The sequence below is a fragment of the Protobothrops mucrosquamatus genome, unplaced genomic scaffold, assembly GCF_001527695.2.
Source record: "Protobothrops mucrosquamatus isolate PMUCROS unplaced genomic scaffold, P.Mucros_1.0 scaffold551, whole genome shotgun sequence".
Taxonomy (NCBI): domain Eukaryota; kingdom Metazoa; phylum Chordata; class Lepidosauria; order Squamata; family Viperidae; genus Protobothrops; species Protobothrops mucrosquamatus.
In genome coordinates this window covers 150,686-155,898 of record NW_015386855.1, presented here as the reverse complement: position 1 = coordinate 155,898, position 5,213 = coordinate 150,686, and positions in this window count along the sequence as shown.

The window sequence follows — 5,213 nt, the reverse complement described above, 5'->3', positions numbered from 1 at the left end:
TCCATGTGGATGTAGTAGCATTGAGGACAACTTGTTGATACTATTTATCAGAAGGCTGATGGGAATGTGCAAAAACTGATAACTTAGCTAGCAATTTGGTGCGACCTAATATGGAATCATGTCAAATTGGGTTATATCGGTAATATTTCCCTTTCCCAATTCCTTGTCAGCCACATGGAATTTAACAATCTAATTGTGGTTATATTGAATTATGAACATTTTGCTTTATACACATCCATTGTCAAAGGTATTATGTCCTTTCATGGAAGTGAGACCCTCTGAGAGCTACATTGGACTGAGCTGTGAAAGTTGTATAACTACAAGTATAGTTAGTTCTGGCTTGCATGTTTGTTTAAAAAGTACACATAATATTGCATAAGAGACTTGTAAACCAAGAATGGGGAGCCTTATATTGCCTGACCAAATTTAGTTTGTAATATTCTTGCTAATATTGCTCTGCAGAGCATCCTGTATTCTAGAAGCGTCATGAGATGTTATTGAGTGCACCTGTACATATTCTCTGGCCATTTGCTATGCTAACTAGGCTTTGTGTAGATATTTTAGCAATATCTGCAGGGCTGTTATTTTCCCATAATTGAAGGTGCAAAATAAAAAATATTTATAAGCATTGAATAATAACCAAAAGCACTGTAGTTCATCCCCAACTCTGCAATATTTCTAAAAGAAATCTGTCCCCATCATCCACATCTACATACCATTGCTTCAAATGAATTCTTCTACAGTCAAATACATTTTCACAACTCATCATTTTCCCCAATACTTCTCTACTGTGTTATACATAGTTGCATATGAACTATAGAACATCAATCGCAAGCTATTTTTCAACAGTTTTCGGGCAGTAGTTGACTGAATTCAACATTAATAGGGTGTTCCTTTTATGTTAATGACTTTGTTAATGGTGCCCCATTACGTTGCAATATGCACCTATCTATCTTATACTTATCAGCACCATTTCTAGCACTACAGGAAGCAATAGATCAAATCCATTTAAAATAACAGTGACACTGCAGGGCTGACTGCATACAAACAGAATTCATTCATTTTCAGCCCTTCCAAGGATAAACTTTATTTCTTTATAGGAGAAAAACCACAATTGATGTAGTTTTATATAATATGTATATATATGTATTTGTTATTTTAAATTCTTATTTATTTTAAAACCTATAAAATTGATACTAATAAAATATTGATCTGAATATAATATCTTATTGGCTTATCCAACTCGTCCCATATCTTATGCATTCTTTTTTATTTGTTCTTCAGAAATCAGTCCATAGGCTGTTCCAAAGATATGACATCTTTCTGTCCTACCATCTTGTAGAGTGTTATTTAAACAGCTTTTCTCTGCCTTGGGGATCATCTCATATTTCACACCTGGTGGGTTCGGGTGGTGCACAGGAGCTAAGCTTTCATGGTGTTCCTATATTTAATAATATGATGGGAGAGAAGAAGTCAAGGAATGTGAGAGCAGTTGGGATCCAAGATTATGATTCTTGCAAACTGCTTTTCTTCAGGGTGCTCTGAAATGGAAAATACCTTGTCAATCTCCTGTTGCTTCCTTTATGGGAGGCTGTCATCGACAGCAAACTGACAGGCAATGGCGGGGCTAGATAATAAAAATAAAGTCTTCATAATGCTTTTGTTTGCTGTCAGCTTCTACTGAGTTTCAGGAAGATCTAGCAAAAGGGAATCCAAGCTTCTTGACTACACCTGTATTCCAATATAAAATCTTAATAACTAAACACTGAAAAGGAAACCTTGTTCAAGTCACTGTGAAAATAAAATATATCCATTATTTTAGATGTGTGGATTACTTTTATTAGTAAAGTTATGTGTAAGTATAAGGAATGATTTTGCTTTAGTTTTTCTTACTCTGTTGACTGATTTTTCCAGATTTGTATTTATAATTAAGTTCCCATTTTTGTTTTTCTGATTTTTTATTGGTTGAATTAAACCTACCTTTCTACAGCTGTGCAATCAAAGCTGCAAGGAGCATAATATAAATAACATCATTTTATACTTGTGTCTGTGTATATGTATGCACATGTATTTAAAAAGTAATTAAAAACAAATTGTTAACTTTCTATTTAAAGACTGGCTTCTTTTACTCACATTAAGTCTTTTACTTAAAATCCAAGGTGTATTATTTATTTAATTTGATTTATAACTTGCTTTTTTATTCTGGCAATATAAGAATAAGTACTGTATTACAGTTTTGAAAAATCAGTGAAACTGAGTCTAAATTCCAAATGTGTGTATGTTATCTATTTTTTAAAAGCCATTTTTTCAACTAAAAAAATATAGTGCATTGGAGTAGTTTTCTTTTACATTTGAAATGTTTATGTATTTTAATAATTGATATTCTGAGATATACAAGTGATATGCTCATTGTTAAGTCCTGGGAATAATGGCGCTTCAGACGAATCATCTTCAACACGTCTTTATTGTTTGCTCCACTCTATGAACAACCAGAGGAGAGGCACGCAGGCCTCTATTTATACCCTCTGATCCCCGGGCAAGTTCCACCAATCATGAGGCGGGCTTTTCCCGCCTTGCGGATGCGCACAAGGCTGGCGCCGCTCAGTCTGGTCCCGGGCAGCTTCTGCAATTGCCCGGGACTCTTGCAACGTCCCGAGCCTGCATCTTGCAGGCTCAGGACACAACACCCCTTCCCCCTGGATGAAATAAGATTGCGCCCACATGGACGTCATCCTATAGATGGTAATATAATTAATAATGAAATAAAGTTACACAATGTATAAGGTGTGGGACTATTCCTTTGAACCAGATCCAGTGACCCCCCCTGACTTTGTTTAATTTAAATACAACCCGCCAGCACATTCAGTCAGCTCTTGCTATATACCTGTTCACCTTACGTAATCGGCTAGGTATTTGGGAGGGCCTCTTGCCCTGAGTGACCTTCTCAGACCTGGAGAGTTTGTATTGTTATTCCCGTGGCTGCTTGCTCTAGGGGAAGTGCCCTGTGAATGACCAGTGACTTCAGCTTGGCTTTCCAGCCTGTCTCCTGTAATTGAGCAGTCCGGGCCCTGTTGGTCGTTAAACCTGGTTGACCAGCCCTCACTGGAGTTATCTAACCCCTGTGAGTTCATTCCCGTGTTTCCTGAAGGAATGTGGGATTCCTGGCTTGTTTCTGTAGTGCTAGGGACTAGGGATGCCTCCCTGTTAGCCCTAATGCGTGAGGACATCCTCCTCTGAGCCCTTTCAGCAAGGGACGTGTTTCTCCTTTGTATTGCCTGCTCTCTTGCATGTTGTGAGTTGTGAGTATGCTCCCAGGTATTCTCCGTGTCTGGAGTATTGCTTGATAGGGGTGGATAATTAGTCTGCCACCGGTGGGACTCCCAGGCTGGAGTGTGTGTGGGGATGTCTATGTACTCCCTTTCCCAAGAACTGCTACCTGAAGCACCTGTGGAAGTTGGGTGTTGAATACCCGTTTCCCTTTCCACAGCCAACGTAGGCTGTTGATTTTGAATCCCAGAATGCATTTCCCATTCCTCCTCCCCCCCCCAGAGGAGACTGAGAATGAACCATAGGCGCATCCGGCCTCACACGTAATTGATCGATGTGGCGGCGAAGCACGCGGCCGTCTGGCAGGGACACCTCGTAAGACAGAGGCCCCGAGACTTTACAGACCATAGCCGGTACCCAAAGGTGGCCAGGCTCGTAATTCCTGGCCCAGACAGGATCACCTTCATGAAGGACCCATGGTGGGTGTGGCTGAGACACCTGAGCAGGTACACGTTCTGGATGCAGCCTGTCCAATTTAGTCACGAGCCGATGACCCCAGCGGAGTTCAGCCGGGCACTTACCCGTGGCAGTGCACGGAGTAGTACAATGTGCCAAGAGAAAATCAGCCAACCTGTAATGCCAGTTGCCGTAAGTCAGCTTCTTGAGGGCGTCCTTGGTGACGCGGACCATCCGTTCAGCCAGACCGTTGGTGGAAGGATGGAAGGGAGCCGAAGCAGCATGGCGTATCATGTTGGTCCGAAGAAATCCCTGAAACTCAGTAGAAGTAAATTGAGGACCGTTATCCGACACTAGAACATCTGGCAACCCGTGTGCANCTGAATTGACAATATGTGTACAGCAGGAGCGGGATCAGGCTCCACAGTAGGTAATGGCAGCCTACTCAAAGCATCTGCATGACCCATTTCCTTGCCAGGCTTATGGACCAGTGAATAGTCATAAGCTGAGAGGAAGATGGACCAACGGAGCATACGAGGGGATAGGATATGAGGAGTTTGTTTGGAGGTGGTAAATAGCTCCAGTAAAGGCTTGTGGTCCGTGAAGACCGTAAAATGGCGGCCGTAGATGAAATCATGGAACTTTTTAATACCAGCCACCAAAGCCAAAGCTTCCCTATCAATTTGAGCATAGTTGCGCTCAGCAGCAGATAAGGTCCTAGAATAGTAAGCCACAGGGACCTGAGTCCCATCAGCCGTCAAATGGCTAAGAACAGCGCCCACACCGTAGGGTGATGCATCGCAAGCCAGGCACACTGGCAACTGCTCATTAAAATGAGCCAACACCGCATTGGATGTAAGCAAAGCTTTGACCTCATTGAAACTGGCCTCATGGACCTTGGTCCAGTGCCAACACGCATTCTTGTCAAGGAGTCTGTGCAATGGCTCAGCAATAGCAGCTTTGTGAGGTAGAAATGCATGATAGAAATTCAATAAACCTAAAAAGGCTTGAAGTTCGCCCCTAGACTTGGGGCTTGGAGCCTTCTGGATAGCTTTGAGCTTAGCATCAGATGGGTGAATACCCTGTGCATTGATCTTGAATCCTAAGAATTCAGTGGATTGGACACCAATCTTACATTTGTCCTGTTTTAGTTTAAGACCTGCCTTCCGGAAACGAAGCAAAACGGCCTTTAACCTTTAACGGGGTCTGGATGGGGAGGAACAGACTCAGACTCAACCCTTCCAAGACCGAGTGGCTGTGGTTGCCGGCGCCTCGGCATAGTCAGCTGACCCCATCGCTGTCTATAGGGGGCGAAATTTTGGCCCCCTCAGAGAGGGCACGCAACTTGGGTGTCCTCCTGGATCCACGGCTGACACTGGAAGATCATGTGTCGGCCGTGACCAGGGGGGCGTTTTATCAGGTTCGCCTGATCCACCAGTTGCGCCCTTTTCTGGACCGGGACGCTCTGCGCACAGTCACTCAGGCTCTCG